We start from the raw sequence: 19,545 nt of genomic DNA on the forward strand, positions 1-19,545 counted from the left end.
CAAATTTTGTTGCAAAAATGAGAAATCGCTTTTCAACTTTTAACCCTTATAACTCCCTAACAAAAAAAAATTATGTTTCCAAAATTGTGCTGATGTAAAGCAGACATGTGGGAAATGTTGTTTATTAACTATATTATGTGATATAACTCTCTAATTTAAGGGCATAAAAACGAAAATTTTGAAAATTGCGAAATTTTCATAATTTTCGACAAATTTCTGTTTTTTTTCACAAATAAATGCAAGTCATATCGAAAAAGTTTTACCACTATCATAAAGTACAATATGTCACGAGAAAACAATCTCAGAATCACCAGGATCCGTTGAAGCGTTTCAGAGTTATGACCTCATAAAGTGACAGTGGTCAGAATTGTAAAAATTGGCTGTGTCAGTTAGGTGAAAACAGGCTTCGGGGTGAAGGGGTTAAAGATACCAGTGTCATTGTAATGCTCCTAAATAAAAATATCTGCCCTATGCTGAGCCCCTGAATAACTAATTGCCCCTCACTATATTGTCTGCACAAAATATGATCCCATGCTGTCCCTCTTATGGTACATGCTCTTCACACTGACTTCTCCGTTCCTCCATACTAGCCCCTCTTCACACTATCCTCTAACACTGTGTCCTCCCAATTGCTATACTGTACGCTCTCATCACACTCCCCTCTCCTTGGTAGACTGTTCCCTCCTGGCTGTACTCTTACACTGTCCTCCCATGCTACGCCTGCACCACTCAGTCTCTATTCTGTGCCCACTCACTTTTCTCCCCCATACTGTCTCCTCACATTATTGCCCTCCCTCCTCATACTGTTTCCTCTCATATCCTCCCTGTTCACCATACTGTCTCCTCATATATTTACCCCCTCACTCTCTATACTGCCTTCTCACATATACTCCTGACTCCCCATACTGTGTCTGCACACATACCATCACCCTCTCTCCCCATACTGTATCCACATACATTTTCCCATCGCTACTCATACTGTGTCCACATACATTCTCCCATTCGCTCCCCATAATGTCTGAACCCATCCCCCCACTCACCATACATACTGTGTCTGCACCCATCCCCAAACTGTTTTCTCGTCCATGCCCCGATACAGTTTCCTCATACATGCCTCCCATACTGTTTCCTCATACATGCTCTGCATCTCCACATTTGCTCCTCATTTTGTGTCCTCAAATCGCCCCACACATTAAATCCTCCATCCTCACTCCAAATCTCCCCACACACATTAAATCCCCCATCCCCACTCCAAATCTCCCCCCCACACATTAAATCTCCCCATCCCCACTCCAAATCTCCCCACATACATTAAATCCCCCCATTCCCACTCCAAATCTCCCCCACACATTAAATCCCCCATCCACTAAATCCCCCCATTCCCACTCCAAATCTCCCCAGACACATTAAAACCCCCATCCCCACTCCAAATCTCCCCCCATACATTAAATCCCCCATTCCCACTCCAAATCTCTCCCCACACATTAAATCCTCCATCCATTAAATCCCCCCATCCCCACTCCAAATCTCCCCACACACATTTAATCCCCCCATCCCCACTCCAAATCTCCCCCATACATTAAATCCCCCATTCCCACTCCAAATCTCTCCCCACACATTAAATCCTCCATCCATTAAATCCCCCCATCCCCACTCCAAATCTCCCCACACACATTTAATCCCCCCATCCCCAAGCTAAATTATCCCCCGTGCACTTAATCTTCTGTGTCTTCAGCTCCACTGGAGCACTTACCACCAATGTGCTCCTCTGTAGGGCGGCGAATGACGTCAGCAGCATGATCACATGAACTGATAATGCTGCTCGTGTCGCTCTGACGCGGTGGTCAGAGCCTCAATTGTACTTGCGTCTGTGAGTACAATTGATCCCTGGGATCCGGCAAGCTGCAGCTTCTCTGTGCTGGCTATCAGCTTGACAGTTGGTGCAGAGAACAGCTGACTCCCAGTCCGGGGGTGTCAGAATGCAGCCGCCGGGGGAGACACTGCGGACCGCCGCAATAGGTGGCCCAACTGTGCCCCCCTGCCGGCTGCACCCAGGGCACATGCCCCGCTGCCCCCTCTAGATACGCCTCTGAGTCCATCAGCAGCGCAGCGCCACAGATGGAAACAGCGAGCGGGTGGGCACAGTGCGGCCCATGGACCTCTGATTTCCAGCCCCACGACTGTCTCGGTCCGCAGGCTGGACTGAGACAGCCAGAGGTCCCAATGTGGCCCACAGGCTGCAATTTGCCCAGGACTGGGATAGGGAATAAGAGTATATTCATTTTCCCTTTCATTACATAAATGTTGGTATTACTAGTGTATGTAACCACTCGGACTGGTATATTTGTTATGACAGCACTATGTAAAGAGATGAGTAAGATTAGATATCATAGATTGTCAGTTATCACATCTGCAAAATATCACAATGTTCTTCCAGTAATCATATCTGACGAGATTTACAAACAAAGTACCTGTTGGTAAATGGGATTCGTCCCCTCCAGGCTACCATAGCATGGGGAAGTAGCTGATGGATAAATTATCTGTAATAATAAAAAGGGAGGAATTGTTTTTGTAAATATGTATACTTTGCTTTGATTATTATTTAGACAATTGAATCTACTTATATAAATTCAATAATTAGTATTTTAGCATTAGCTTTATAAGTGATATTCATAAAAGCAATAACACAGGGCATTGTATCTGATATAGAGGTATCTGTGTTAAACATTTCTTTTGTCTCTGAAAGCATAGTAAGCTGGTTATAACTGGTTAGAAAGGAATTTTGACAGAATCCACAATTTACGATTTTGTTTTTCCCAACTTAAATATCTTCTGTCTTAGGTAATGTAAGCCATTCCCACTTTTCTTATCTCTGTGCTTGTAATAAAAACTTGTGACTGGGCTTCTGAGATCAGACCCTGCTTGTGTGCTCTTGTCTCTGATCAATCGCCTTCCTGATTTGATCAAAACTGGAAAATATGTGAAACCTTTTGAGTTTCTCCTAAAACTTTCCATACAGGTTTCCACATCAGTACTATAGGAAAGATGAAAGCTAAAGTTCACTCTAGTAAAAGCAGAAAATACATTACATATACACATTGATTTTGTGCATGAGCCCTTGTTGGTCTTTTTGAATTTTGTATGTATTGACGTCTATTTGACCATTTTTAATGTGGGGGTAATACAAGTTAATAATACTTTGTTATGTATCCAGTAATTCTGCAATTGAAAACTGGTAAGGAGTTTGTATGTTCTCCCCGTATTTGCGTGGGTTTCCTCCGGGTTCTCCGGTTTCCTCCCACATTCCAAAGACATACTGATAGGGAATTTAGATTGTGAGCCCCATTGGAGACAGCGATGATAATGTGTGCAAAACTGTAAAGCGCTGCGGAATAGGTTAGTGATATATAAAAATAAAGACTATTATTATTCGTACTAAACTAAAAAATTCAGTGTTGTAAAAAGCCATCTATTAGATGAAGCCGTCCTTTTTTTCTTAATGGATGCATGTAAAAATGCAGTATAGATCACCTGCCAAAGTCCTGTTTGCACAGCACAATAAGAGCTGTTATTCCATGATACAAAAACTTCTATTAACAATACCACCTTTTGTTTTTCATCTGGAGCCTAGATTTGTGTATAGATACAAGTTCAAATCAAGAATAAACAGGTACATGGAGAATTAATTTAACCACAATTAAAAGTAAGGTTAAAGGGACAATTGCTATTCATTTTCTTGTCACTCCCTTCTGCTGTATTTGTCCTGTTTGCAATTGTTCATAAAACATACAAAATATTTTACTCTTTATTAGAAAATGTATTTTGTGAATATACAAAAAGTCCAGTGTCCATTGCCTCTTGCTTTGCACTATGATAGCCTTTGAAAGCAGTGGTGTGAAGTCAGTGGCACCCATGTAGCTGGACATCTAGCTAATAACTCCATTACTTGAAAGTGCCTCCCGATGTACTGTGTAGACACAGTTGATGCCCTAGACTTGGTGTGTGATGTTTAATTTCACATGCAAGTACAGAATGGATCCTGACGAGACCTTACGAATAATAAAAGGTTTAGCGGCTGACAGCACTTCTGACAATAAAACAAGTAGAGGCGGATGCACGTCCTAATTCCACTGGAGCCAAGTGGAAGAGTACATACCATAGGTTGAAGTGAAGGACAGCATCCAGTCAGGGTGAAAAAAGTTCTTCTTTATTAAGCCATAAATGCAACGTTTCAACCTCAAGGGTCTTTATCAAGCATGTCCTTATGAAGACACGCCTTAACATGAAGATTATGGTGTGGTGTAAGATAATGTACAGTAGCTGGACCCCTTTTGTCTTCATTTTAATTATACTAACAGCTCAGCTTTATGTTGATTTGGTCATGAAACCAGTGAACCAGTGGAATGGCAATTTCTCCAAAGTGCTCCAGGAGCTGTTCTTCAACACGACAACACCAAGACACATGTTGCTTGTACTATACTGTGAGCAGCCTTTATGGTCTAAATGTGCTACCATGGCCTGCACCATCTCTTGACTTTTCTGTGATTGAGAACATCTTGAATGTCATTATTCAGCAATTGAAAAGGAAGCTGACTGCAGTAAATCTTGATGATTTGTGTGCCCTAGTGCATTCAGCATGGCAAAACATTCCACAGACAAATGTCATAGAGAAAATTAAAATCCTTGCAGAGATGAGAAAAAGAGCTTACACTCTACAAGTACCTCCATATCACTTTCTGTCAACTAACCCCTTCCTTTTCAATCAGGTAATTAAGGAAACTCCTAATGACTAACAGATGTGAGGCCCTCCACCTGGGATGTGGAGAAGCAGATTTACAACCAAGATAAGAACTAGAAGAAATGTAAAGGTCTGTGGTCCTTTGTCTGCTTAGTAGAAAATTAAGATGGAAGGATTGTATGAACTGTGTCGATGCTGTAGGAAAGTCATATTTTTGGAAACGTGATGAAGTGGCTAACGCAAAGTATGGTTTCACATCAATGGGCAATGACCAAAATCTCTCCAATTGAATTACAATCTGATAGATGAGACTACACCTGTCATCTTTGGTCCCTATGTAAAGATGGAATCCTAATAGGAAATATGATGCTAATATCTCCCAGCCTGTGACTTCCAGGGGCAGAGATATCCTGGAAATTGGGAAATTCATAATTTTCTGAAACTGAAGCCACATCCAGTCATGTTATGAGTCATCAAGGGGAAGTGTGTGGGTGTAGCTTAGGAGCTAATACAAATCAAATGCCAAATTTTGGACCTTGTTAGTCCCCGGAAATGCAGCTAACTGTGGTTCTGTCCTTTTTCTTTCTGGAGTACCTCCTTCCATAAATCTGAAGGCATTACAGAGATGTCTGGTTTAGTAAGTTTCTTTTGTTTGCCCTTTCATTTTATGCAATTGTATATGCTGTATTACTTTGTCCCATTTGTAAATTTTTTTGTTTATTTTTTGCATAAACACTACCTATCTTTCTGGATTTAATATAAAATGTAATAGTTCTGTAAAAGACACCTGTCCTCACACTCAATCAATCACACTCCAATCTTTCCATGGCCAAGACCAAAGAGCTGTCTAAGGACACCAGGGCCAAAATTATAGACCTGAACAAAGCTGAAATGGGCTACAAGACAATAGGCAAGTAGCTTGTTGAGATGGCAACAACTGTTGGCACAATTATTAGAAAATGGAGAAATACAAATTTGACTGTCACTCTTTCTCAGCCTGGAGCTCTATGCAAGATCTCGCCTTGTGTGTTCAGGATGATTCTGAGAACGGTCAGGAATCAGCTCAGAACTACGCAGGAGGACCTGGACAATGACCTGAAAAGAACTGGGACCACAGTCTCAACCACTTCTGTTAGTAGCACATTATACGGTCATGGATTAAAATCCTGCAGGGCAGGTAATGTCAACCTGCCTATGCCAGCGCATGTCCAGGCCCATTTGAAGTTTGTCAATGACCATCTTGGTTGAGACCAAAATAAAACTTTTTGGTATCAACTCCACTCTCTGTGTTTATAAGAAGAAGAAGGATGAGTGCAACTCCACAAATACCATCTCAACTGTGAAGCATGGTGGGGGAAACATCATACTTTGAAGGTGCTTTTCTGCAAAGGGGACAGGTCGACTGCACAGTATTGAAGGGAGGATGGATGGGGTCATGTATTGCAAAATTTTGACCAACAACCTCCTTCCCTCAGTAAGAGCATTGAAGTTAGGGCGTGGCCAGGTCTTCCAGCATGACAATGACCTAAAACACCCAGCCAGAGCGGCTCCCTAAGAAGCATTTCAAGGTTCTGGAATGGCATACCCAGTCTCCAGACCTCAATCTAATAGAAAATCCTTGGAGGAAGCTGAAACTCAATGTTGCCCAGTGACAGCCCCAAAAACTGAAATATCTGGAGAAGATCTGTATGAAGGTGTGGGCCAAAATCCCTGCTGAAGTATGAGCAAACCTGGTCAAGTACTACAGGAGATGTCTGACACTCTGTAATTGCAAATAAAGGTTTTTGTACTAAATATTAAATTCTGTTTTTGTCTTGTATCAAATACTTATTTATTTATTTTTAAGATTCTGTATCTCACAGTTGAAGTGAACCTGCCATAAAAGTGACAGACCTCTTCATTTTTTTGTAGGCGGGAAAACTTGCAAAATCGGCAGTGTATCACATACTTATTTTCCACACTGTATGTGTCACTGAGGATGTTAGCCTCAGTGATATGAACCTGGAAAAATGCTCCAGCACACAGTGCTGAGAGAGGTTAATTGGCCATATTATTGCTGGGTTTTTGTGGACAGCTGAAGAGTGGGTGGGAGGATGTTCACCATATCGCCACCCCTAGAGCATTGTCAAAAAGGTAAATGTGTAGCTTTTGGACTCATTCACTGTTTGGTGTGTCAGGAAATGAGATCTCTACAGCTGTGCTCGTTTTAAAGAGAACTGAACCTTGTTTTTAGTTCCCCTGAGCAGGCGGATCCCCACAGCCACACAGACAGTACTGTATGCTATTTTGTTTTTCACGTTATGCCACCAGGATCATGTTTGTTTACCTAATTTTGGACTTGTTTATGCAGTATGTTTTTAATAAACCAGTTGAAAACTTAAACGGAATGTGTTCCAGTGACTACCTTTTTAAGCAGCTGAGTGAGTAGATCTACCACAATATATTCCATGCATTGGAACCGGTTGTATATATACAATACGCTCATGGTGGGTGACCCAATAACCGATCTAATCATGGAAACAACTGCAGCCTTCTCTGTTAATCGTTGGTCAATTGCGTAATTGTCCTGAAGATAGGGGGCAGCAGAGCGCTGTTCAAGACAAAAAGATAACAGTGGGATGGTTCAGCGCGACCCCTGGGCTGTGATCTCTGACAATTGGTGGCAGCGGTGGGAGCTGCGTAACCTGGCTGTGATCTTTGACAACAACCACTAATAGCCTCATTGATCACAGCCAAGACCTTAAGTGTGTGTGGTACTCATGCTCAATACTGAATAAATTGAGATGTGTTGCAAATTTTGTTTCCATTTCTTCAGTGTTTAAATGTCAGTAAAATTTCCGTGGCTTGAATTGGGATAGGGCAGGTAAAAGGGGTGGAAAAGTTAAGGGACTGTGTTTGGTGAAAACTGAATGTTGAATATGCGGTCTTAAGTGAGTTAAGTGGTTAAAGATTCTCTACGTATTATTGATAGAGGCGATACTAAAAGAAATTAGCTGTCTTTTGGGGGTGGGGTGGGACTAGTTGGGAATGGTGGGGCTTTTAAAATTGAGAAAACTTTGTATGGAACATAAGAAAATAATATGTAAAATGTAATGTTATTCTTAATAAAAATCTATTTAAATTAAAAAAAAAAATGTCAGTAAAATTTCTAGCTATCCTGTGATTTTCAGCACTCCACGACTTTTGCAAAATACTGTGACAATTTCAATGTTGTGGAGTGTATTACTGCTTTTTAAAAGTGTACTGAGTAGAGATGAGCAATTCAATGAGCATTGTCCCGCCACTATTATTGGACAACTGGTCTTCCCTCTGTTCCCGCATTACTACTCGCCGCAAGGTCATTTGAAGCATAGCCACTAGAACTAACATGATATCATAATGTGTGTTGTGCTGCCATAAAGTTGCAGGGACTAGTGAGTGCCGGAGGTGTCCAAAATGCCGTCCGGTTATGCTTGTGTAAGTGAAGACTGGCTGACACGGAGGACAGTACTGGACACTGGTTCAGGGTGCTGCAAATCAAGTACTCATGTCTAGTATTAAGTATTGTAGGCAACCAGTAACTATAACAAGTAAATTGGGATATAATATGTGAGTATAATCTCTCACCAGTTATCATCAAGGCTATTAGCTCTTCTAACGTTTGTCATTGTAAATATGTGGAAATAACAGCAACAGAGCTTCTTTTCTCATATGTGTTCATTGTGTTGTTTATCTTAAAAATGTATGAATAAAATGACAATTGAACAGTGCCATTGCCCCTATCAAAAGTACATGTCTATACACAGTGTGACAATGTACACATTGATTAAACTAATCATTGACATCTACTGTAAACCTGCTAAGCCAGCCTCAATGCCTCTGATTGATGTGGATGGGGCTAGCCAACAGCAAGTTGCAAGGGTGATCAGGACATACCAAATGGACTCCTGACTGCTCATTAGGATGCAGTACATGCATTGTTCAAAGTTCATTTTCTGATGTAGCCCGAGCTGCAGGGTTGTAATGCATAGGTTGGCAGACAGCTAATTAGATGGTGGCAGAGATTTCAATGTGGTAAACTGTAGCGCCCCCACTGCCGCAGGGCCGAGGGGTACCCGGTACCGGGCCTCTGAGTCTCTGCTTCTGGGGTTGTCACGGCGGCTAGGTCCCGGCCCGTGACCCTGCCGTGGGGCGCACAGTGAATGATAGGTGTGGATGTTGGTGGTGCAGTTGTGGGGTGCAGGTCGCGGTAAATAACGAGGACACCAGGTTGCAGTCTCTTTACCTCTTTACTGGAGTGTTGTGAATTTGGATTCTGGGCTCCCCCGGTGGCTACTGGTGGAATTGAACTGGTGTCTTCATCTTCTCTGTTCACCTGTTCCCATCAAGATGTGGGAGTCGCTATATAACCTTGCTGCTCTGTTAGTTGCTTGCCGGTCAACAATGTTATCAGAAGCCTCTCTGTGCTTGTTCCTGCTCCTAGACAACTACTAGATAAGTTGGACTCTTGTCCATGTTTGTTTTTGCATTTTGTTCCAGTTCACAGCTGTAGTTTCGTTACTGTGTCTGGAAAGCTCTTGTGAACGGGAATTGCCACTCTGGTGTTATGAGTTAATGCCAGAGTTTTAAAGTAATTTCTGGATGGTGTTTTTGATAGGGATTTCAGCTGACCATGAAAGTGTCCTTTCTGTCTTCTGCTATGTAGTAAGTGGACCTCAAATTTGCTAAACCTATTTTCATACTACGTTTGTTATTTCATCTCAACTCACCGCCAATACATGTGGGGGGCCTCTGTCTCCTTTCGGGGTATTTCTCTAGAGGTGAGCTAGGACTAATATTTTCCTCTGCTAGCTTTATTTAGTCCTCCGGCTGGGCTGGGCATCTAGAATCAACGTAGGCATGCTACCCGGCCACTGCTAGTTGTGCGTTAGGTTTAGTTCATGGTCAGCTCAGTTCCCATCTTCCAAGAGCTAGTTCCTATATATGCTTATGCTATGTTCTCTTGCCATTGAGATCATGACAGTTTGACCGGCCCGCAAAGTGTTAATTGTTTGGGCTGAAGCAGGAGAAAAAGAAGTGTTAAAGGGAAATTTTTTTTTTTTTTTTTTTTTTTTTCCCCTCAGAGTTTTGCTGCCTAGCCCTTAATTGCTGTCTAGCTGCTTCTTACCTCCTCTTAACCCTTGAATGGCTCTGTGTCCACCTGTTTGTAATGGATCTTCAGAGTGTAACTGCAGGTTTGAATAATCTCGCCACGAAGGTACAAAATTTGCAAGATTTTGTTTGTCATGCACCTGTATCTGAGCCGAGAATTCCTTTGCCGGAATTTTTCTCGGGGAATAGATCCGGGTTTCAGAATTTTCGAAATAATTGCAAATTATTTTTGTCTCTGAAATCTCGCTCTGCCGGAGACCCTGCACAGCAGGTCAGGATTGTGATTTCCTTGCTCCGGGGCGACCCTCAAGACTGGGCTTTTTCATTGACACCAGGGGATCCTGCGTTGCTCAATGTGGATGCGTTTTTTCTGGCCTTGGGGTTGCTTTATGACGAACCTCATTTGGAGCTTCAGGCAGAAAAAACTTTGATGTCCCTATCTCAGGGGCAAGATGAAGCGGAAATTTACTGCCAAAGATTCCGTAAATGGTCTGTGCTTACTCAGTGGAATGAGTGCGCCCTGGCGGCGACTTTCAGAGAGGGTCTCTCTGATGCCATTAAGGATGTTATGGTGGGGTTCCCTGTGCCTGCGGGTCTGAATGAGTCCATGACAATGGCTATTCAGATCGATAGGCGTTTGCGGGAGCGCAAACCAGTGCACCATCTGGCGGTGTCCACTGAGAAGTCGCCAGAGAGTATGCAGTGTGATAGAATTCTGTCCCGAAGCGAGCGGCAGAATTTTAGACGGAAAAATGGGTTGTGTTTCTATTGTGGTGATTCTACTCATGTTATATCAGCATGCTCTAAGCGCACTAAAAAGCTTGGTAAATCTGTTTCCATTTGCACCTTACCGTCTAAATTTATTCTATCTGTGACCCTGATTTGCTCTTTGTCATCTATTACCACGGACGCCTATGTCGACTCTGGCGCCGCTTTGAGTCTTATGGATTGGTCCTTTGCCAAACGCTGTGGGTATGATTTAGAGCCTTTGGAGACTTCTATTCCTCTGAAGGGGATTGACTCCACCCCATTGGCTAATAATAAACCACAATACTGGACACAAGTAACTATGCGTATTAATCCGGATCACCAGGAGATTATTCGCTTTCTGGTGCTGTATAATCTACATGATGATTTGGTGCTAGGATTGCCTTGGCTGCAATCTCACAACCCAGTCCTCGACTGGAGAGCTATGTCTGTGTTGAGCTGGGGATGTAAGGGGGCTCATGGGGATGCACCTGTGGTTTCCATTTCATCATCCATTCCCTCTGAAATTCCTGAGTTCCTGTCTGACTATCGTGACGTCTTTGAAGAATCCAAGCTTGGTTCATTACCTCCGCACCGAGAGTGCGATTGTGCCATAGATTTAATCCCGGGTAGTAAATACCCAAAGGGTCGTTTATTTAATCTGTCTGTGCCTGAACATGCTGCTATGCGAGAATATATAAAGGAGTCCTTGGAAAAGGGACATATTCGTCCATCGTCATCTCCCTTAGGAGCCGGTTTTTTCTTTGTGTCAAAAAAAGACGGCTCTTTGAGACCATGTATTGATTATCGGCTTTTGAATAAAATCACTGTTAAATATCAATACCCATTGCCGTTGCTGACTGATTTGTTTGCTCGCATAAAGGGGGCCAAGTGGTTCTCTAAGATTGACCTTCGTGGGGCGTATAATTTGGTGCGAATCAGGCAGGGGGATGAGTGGAAAACCGCATTTAATACGCCCGAGGGCCACTTTGAGTATTTAGTGATGCCTTTTGGTCTTTCTAATGCTCCGTCAGTTTTCCAGTCCTTTATGCATGATATTTTTCGCGATTATTTGGATAAATTTATGATTGTGTATCTGGATGATATTCTGATTTTTTCGGATGACTGGGACTCTCATGTCCAGCAAGTCAGGAGGGTTTTTCAGGTTTTGCGGTCTAATTCTTTGTGTGTGAAGGGTTCTAAGTGTGTTTTTGGGGTACAGAGGATTTCCTTTTTGGGATATATTTTTTCCCCCTCTTCCATTGAAATGGATCCTGTCAAGGTTCAAGCTATTTGTGATTGGACGCAGCCCTCTTCTCTTAAGAGTCTTCAGAAATTTTTGGGCTTTGCTAACTTTTATCGTCGATTTATTGCTGGTTTTTCGGATATTGCTAAGCCATTGACCGATTTGACTAAGAAGGGTGCTGATGTTGCTGATTGGTCCCCTGATGCTGTGGAGGCCTTTCGGGAGCTTAAGCGCCGTTTTTCCTCTGCCCCTGTGTTGCGTCAGCCTGATGTTGCTCTACCTTTTCAGGTTGAGGTCGACGCTTCTGAGATCGGAGCTGGGGCAGTGTTGTCGCAGAAAAGTTCTGACTGCTCCGTGATGAGGCCTTGTGCCTTCTTTTCCCGTAAATTTTCGCCCGCTGAGCGGAATTATGATGTTGGGAATCGGGAGCTTTTGGCCATGAAGTGGGCTTTTGAGGAGTGGCGCCATTGGCTTGAGGGGGCCAGACATCAGGTGGTGGTATTGACTGACCACAAAAATTTGATTTATCTTGAGACCGCCAGGCGCCTGAATCCTAGACAGGCGCGCTGGTCATTATTTTTCTCTCGGTTTAATTTTGTGGTGTCATACCTACCGGGTTCTAAGAATGTTAAGGCGGATGCCCTTTCTAGGAGTTTTGAGCCTGACTCGCCTGGTAACTCTGAGCCCACAGGTATCCTTAAGGATGGAGTGGTATTGTCAGCCGTTTCTCCAGACCTGCGGCGGGCCTTGCAGGAGTTTCAGGCGGAGAGACCTGATCGTTGCCCACCTGATAAACTGTTTGTTCCTGATGATTGGACCAGTAGAGTCATCTCTGAGGTTCATTCTTCTGCGTTGGCAGGTCATCCTGGCATTTTTGGTACCAGGGATTTGGTGGCAAGGTCCTTCTGGTGGCCTTCCCTGTCACGAGATGTGCGAGGCTTTGTGCAGTCTTGTGACGTTTGTGCTCGGGCCAAGCCTTGTTGTTCTCGGGCTAGTGGATTATTGTTGCCCTTGCCTATTCCTAAGAGGCCTTGGACGCACATCTCGATGGATTTTATTTCAGATCTGCCTGTTTCTCAGAAGATGTCTGTCATCTGGGTGGTGTGTGACCGTTTTTCTAAGATGGTCCATTTGGTTCCTCTGCCCAAGTTACCTTCTTCTTCCGAGTTGGTTCCTCTGTTTTTTCAAAATGTTGTTCGTTTGCATGGTATTCCTGAGAATATCGTTTCTGACAGAGGGACCCAATTCGTGTCTAGATTTTGGCGGGCATTCTGTGCTAGGATGGGCATAGATTTATCTTTTTCGTCCGCTTTCCATCCTCAGACGAATGGCCAGACCGAGCGGATTAATCAGACCCTGGAGACATATCTGAGGTGTTTTGTGTCTGCTGACCAGGATGATTGGGTTGCTTTTTTGCCATTGGCGGAGTTCGCTCTCAATAATCGGGCCAGCTCTGCCACTTTGGTGTCCCCGTTTTTCTGTAATTCGGGGTTTCATCCTCGATTTTCCTCTGGTCAGGTGGAATCTTCGGATTGTCCTGGAGTGGATGCTGTGGTGGAGAGATTGCATCAGATCTGGGGGCAGGTGGTGGACAATTTGAGGTTGTCCCAGGAGAAGACTCAGCTTTTTGCCAACCGCCACCGTCGTGTTGGTCCTCGGCTTTCTGTTGGGGATTTGGTGTGGTTGTCTTCTCGTTTTGTCCCTATGAGGGTCTCTTCTCCTAAGTTTAAGCCTCGGTTTATCGGCCCGTATAAGATATTGGAGATTCTTAACCCTGTTTCCTTCCGTTTGGACCTCCCTGCATCCTTTTCTATTCATAACGTTTTTCATCGGTCATTATTGCGCAGGTATGAGGTACCGGTTGTGCCTTCCGTTGAGCATCCTGCTCCGGTGTTGGTTGAGGGTGAGTTGGAGTACGTTGTGGAGAAAATCTTGGACTCTCGTGTTTCCAGACGGAGACTCCAGTATCTGGTCAAGTGGAAGGGATACGGCCAGGAGGATAATTCTTGGGTGAATGCATCTGATGTTCATGCCTCCGATCTGGTTCGTGCCTTTCATAGGGCCCATCCTGATCGCCCTGGTGGTTCTGGTGAGGGTTCGGTGCCCCCTCCTTGAGGGGGGGGTACTGTTGTGAATTTGGATTCTGGGCTCCCCCGGTGGCTACTGGTGGAATTGAACTGGTGTCTTCATCTTCTCTGTTCACCTGTTCCCATCAAGATGTGGGAGTCGCTATATAACCTTGCTGCTCTGTTAGTTGCTTGCCGGTCAACAATGTTATCAGAAGCCTCTCTGTGCTTGTTCCTGCTCCTAGACAACTACTAGATAAGTTGGACTCTTGTCCATGTTTGTTTTTGCATTTTGTTCCAGTTCACAGCTGTAGTTTCGTTACTGTGTCTGGAAAGCTCTTGTGAACGGGAATTGCCACTCTGGTGTTATGAGTTAATGCCAGAGTTTTAAAGTAATTTCTGGATGGTGTTTTTGATAGGGATTTCAGCTGACCATGAAAGTGTCCTTTCTGTCTTCTGCTATGTAGTAAGTGGACCTCAAATTTGCTAAACCTATTTTCATACTACGTTTGTTATTTCATCTCAACTCACCGCCAATACATGTGGGGGGCCTCTGTCTCCTTTCGGGGTATTTCTTTAGAGGTGAGCTAGGACTAATATTTTCCTCTGCTAGCTTTATTTAGTCCTCCGGCTGGGCTGGGCATCTAGAATCAACGTAGGCATGCTACCCGGCCACTGCTAGTTGTGCGTTAGGTTTAGTTCATGGTCAGCTCAGTTCCCATCTTCCAAGAGCTAGTTCCTATATATGCTTATGCTATGTTCTCTTGCCATTGAGATCATGACACTGGAGATCTCTGAGTCCTTAGTCCAGAATACGGTTCACCAGGCTGCGCAAGTCCGGCCGGTCCAATGGCACCTCCAGAGTTCACTTCACAGGTGGAAATCGGTGCCTTCCTTCTTAGCGCTATGTGTTGTAGTCCTTCCCTGCTATGCTTACGGAAAGTACCCCACAACCGTTGTGTCTGTTTCTCGTGTTCCCTCACAACTCGATTAACTGATCTTCTGCTAATCTTCCGTCCCTTCCTGATGTTACAGTTAGAACGGCACCCGTTTGTCGGGTAGGCCTGGAGTTCTTCCGGGACCCTAGAGACGCCCCTCTCCCGCAATTGCCTCCCAAGACTTCATAGGTGATTTAGGTGAGACAGCCCGCCTGAGACTGACTGTCCTGCCGCTGTTTAGAGTATTGCTTGAAGCTGTCTAATGAAATACTCCCTCGGCGTTCCGGCCGCCGGTAGTGCGCCTCAGTAGGATGTTGCTCCGGTCTTACAGCACGACCCCTACTGGTATTCTCCTATTGCTTGATCTCGTTTCTCACTCAGCACAATCTATCTCGCTTCTAGTCCTTTCTTGGGTCCCGCTGCTTCCCGGAGCTGGCGCGGACCCGTTACGTTCTTTTCAATGCCAAGCCTCTGTCAGGATCCCACCCCTGACAGAGACCCTACTGTCTCTTCCTCCACAACACCCTCTGCCACTAGGTGTTGCTTCGTCCAATCCAGTCAGCTTTCTCTTCTAACTTCCTGCCTGACCCCCAGTTTACCCACTATGGTGGGGAGTGGCCTAATGAATAGAACCCTTAGCTCCCCCCGGAGGCCCAGCTGTGAAATCTATTGGTGTCTGTGATACCTGATCAGATGAACTCCTTCAGTGCCATCGGACGCACCATGGCTCCCCATAGTGGCGGAGCCACAGTACTGCAACGACCAGGACTCTGGGGCGCTGCACTCCCCCCTGGTTAAACACAGTACTCAGGGACTGGGAAGAAAACAACAATACAGGTTAGCAAAAAGACATACAATTTTTGTTGAGTGCAAATAATAATAAGTATACTTGAACAGAGCTTCCCTTTATGGGAGGTGAGGACACTTGAACGTTACAAACATGGTTAACATTATAAATTACAGGCTATAAATAACTCCTGTTACCCAACCGGGTATTCTACTAAGTACAAAATTGTTGAACAATAATTTAACATTGCCTTTAAGGACTCACACTCTAAATCCACTAAAGACCTTCCTATAATCACATTATAAGGTATTTTAACTTTCCCATTCGCCTTCTTTAAATCTGCAGGACCGCCTGTCCTATCGGCACCAGACCTACTGCCTCTCCTTTCTGTTACAGGACCGCCCCGTTCAGCCAGGGCCTACTGCCTTTTCAACTACTATACACAGTATAGAACATAACATTACTTTCAGTTTAAGAGCACTAAGTCATCTCTACATGACTCCTATGAGGACTCAGGGTTTACCTTCTATCCTAACTATCTATCAACATTATCTAAACATTTTCTATCGAACATTAAGCCTTCTCATTATCTTTCTTCCTTTCTTGCATGCTGGACACCACATCTATCTCTACGGGCCCACTGCATCCTTCTTCTATCTTTCACCTTTTAATTCTCAGAGCACATCATCAGTATTTCTTCACATTTAACTAATTAAACACATATAACTTTTCTCGTACAAACATTATCATCACTTTTCTCTTATCAACATTATTGCTATCCATTAATCTTAAAGCAATACGATTTTTCAAATATACACGTGGATGTCCCCTTTAAGAAGGGACCAAGTCTTCATGAGGTAGCATTTGTTCTCTAGCTACCAGTCCATACTCAGCAAAGGCTCCGGTGCGGTATCTTCGCAAAGAGTCTCTTTCTAAGTAAAACCAGTAGGAAGCGCCTTTAATAAGGTGCAAACTATTTACAAGAAGTTTGTATCATGCACTGTTCATGATTCAGCAGTTTTTATAACATTGTGAACCAAAAAGCAAAAATGAAAGTGAAAGCAAAAATAAAAAGCAATAGGGATCCCGGGTAAACAAAGGGATCCCTTTAAGAGTTAACCCAGGACGGGTTTTAGCAGCAAAACAGCAAGGAAATAAACAGTTAACTATTTACAATTTCAGGTTTCCGAGGTTTAGTTGGACGGCTTCCAGGGCTGCACCTGGCACTTAACCCTTCTTGGCTTGGGCAAAGTGAGGTCCAGGGTTACACCCAGTGCTGGACAAACGCCGTTAATCCGTCCTTCATGTATGGTTAAATCATGCGCAGCGATGGAGGTCTGCGCAGCTTGAGTATGGGCATTTGCTGCAGCAGAGGTAGCGGCCGCTGCAAGATCAGTCACTGGAACGGAGTCAGCAGCTGTGGCACTAGCAGTCACTGGAGGGGTGTCGGTCGTCAGGGCAGGGTCGTCTTTCATACCTGTTTCAGATGCGGTCCCTCCGGTGCCGGTCTGCTCTGCCTCCGCTGGGGTCTGGAACGCTGGTTGCAGGGCCTTGTGCTGTGACATTGTCATCTCTGCTTGCAGCATACCCCTTTCCGGCAGGGCCTCGCTTTCCAGCTTCGGAGCGCTGGGACTTCTTCCCTGCTCCGGACCAGATGAGGCTGCCGACAGATGTCCGGTGAGGCTCCTGATGATGGCCTTCTTCCACCCGGCCTCAGTGCTCAGCTGCGTCCGCCGGGGTCGGTCGCTGAGCTCGTCCACTCCGGCCTGCAGGAATTCAGCATCAGCGGTGGAGGCCTGGTTGCGGTGCCCCTCCGGGTGGCTGGGGGAGTCCTCTGCTCCGACCCCACGCTCCGGCTCCGGGCGGCTCGCCATGGCGTCCTCCATGTCGCTCGCTCCTTCTTCCTGGTCCTTTTCCCGCTCTCTTCTTCGTGGGCGGTTTCGTTTTCGTTGTCTCTGCCCACCATTAAGGATCAGGAGGCGGATCTCGGCTGCTGACGGACACGTCCTCAAGGGGCCGAGATATTTAGACTGGGCGGCCATTGTCTTTCGCGCTCTTCAGCTTGTTCACGCCCACTTCCACGCCCTTCTTCTTCTCCTGCGCTCTCCTTAGCGCTGTAATGGCGGCGGTTTTGGCGGGAACTTCTGGCGGCAGTGGCAACACACAGTCCTTGTAATAAAGCACAGTCCAAGCACGATAAATCACAGTTCCAAGGCACACATGACCTGATTCTTCAGGCTTAAGTAGATCCTGTTCGTGACGCCAAGTTGTAGCGCCCCCACTGCCGCAGGGCCGAGGGGTACCCGGTACCGGGCCTCTGAGTCTCTGCTTCTGGGGTTGTCACGGCGGCTAGGCCCCGGCCCGTGACCCTGCCGTGGGGCGCACAGTGAATGATAGGTGTGGATGTTGGTGGTGCAGTTGTGGGGTGCAGGTCGCGGTAAATAACGAGGACACCAGGTTGCAGTCTCTTTACCTCTTTACTGGAGATCTCTGAGTCCTCAGTCCAGAATACGGTTCACCAGGCTGCGCAAGTCCGGCCGGTCCAATGGCACCTCCAGAGTTCACTTCACAGGTGGAAATCGGTGCCTTCCTTCTTAGCGCTATGTGTTGTAGTCCTTCCCTGCTATGCTTACGGAAAGTACCCCACAACCGTTGTGTCTGTTTCTCGTGTTCCCTCACAACTCGATTAACTGATCTTCTGCTAATCTTCCGTCCCTTCCTGATGTTACAGTTAGAACGGCACCCGTTTGTCGGGTAGGCCTGGAGTTCTTCCGGGACCCTAGAGACGCCCCTCTCCCGCAATTGCCTCCCAAGACTTCATAGGTGATTTAGGTGAGACAGCCCGCCTGAGACTGACTGTCCTGCCGCTGTTTAGAGTATTGCTTGAAGCTGTCTAATGAAATACTCCCTCGGCGTTCCGGCCGCCGGTAGTGCGCCTCAGTAGGATGTTGCTCCGGTCTTACAGCACGACCCCTACTGGTATTCTCCTATTGCTTGATCTCGTTTCTCACTCAGCACAATCTATCTCGCTTCTAGTCCTTTCTTGGGTCCCGCCGCTTCCCGGAGCTGGCGCGGACCCGTTACGTTCTTTTCAATGCCAAGCCTCTGTCAGGATCCCACCCCTGACAGAGACCCTACTGTCTCTTCCTCCACAACACCCTCTGCCACTAGGTGTTGCTTCGTCCAATCCAGTCAGCTTTCTCTTCTAACTTCCTGCCTGACCCCCAGTTTACCCACTATGGTGGGGAGTGGCCTAATGAATAGAACCCTTAGCTCCCCCCGGAGGCCCAGCTGTGAAATCTATTGGTGTCTGTGATACCTGATCAGATGAACTCCTTCAGTGCCATCGGACGCACCATGGCTCCCCATAGTGGCGGAACCACAGTACTGCAACGACCAGGACTCTGGGGCGCTGCAAAACCTTATGACAGGTTCCCTTTAAATAGTTCTTTAGTGAATGTTCCCATAAAAATCATATACAACCTACATTAATAAATGTCACAATAATATTCATGAACTCATGATGAATATAATCAGTTGGCAGGTTGTCATTATCTTCCACCATGAGGTGGCTATAGATAATAGATATTTCCTGATCTGACCTAGAATGCATAATTGACATATAAAATTTGACCAATATAAGGATGCCAAGTTTGGATAGGTATCAGCAGAATGGCATACTGGCCTAATTTTTTTTATTTTTAGATCTTTGACAGGAAACTGCAAGTTTCCTTGGGGAGATTTGCACCAATTTAAAGAGGATATCCAGGACTTTAGAAAAAAAAGCATGTAGTTGCTAACAGAAGCAACTACCTGCCTGTTGTACCCATCGCCGGTTATTGAACGCTCCTGCCGGAGATTCAGCTACTCACTGTCAACAGAGCAGTAGTTTC

This window comes from Ranitomeya variabilis, chromosome 5 (assembly GCF_051348905.1).
Source record: "Ranitomeya variabilis isolate aRanVar5 chromosome 5, aRanVar5.hap1, whole genome shotgun sequence".
In the NCBI taxonomy this organism is placed as follows: Eukaryota; Metazoa; Chordata; class Amphibia; order Anura; family Dendrobatidae; genus Ranitomeya; species Ranitomeya variabilis.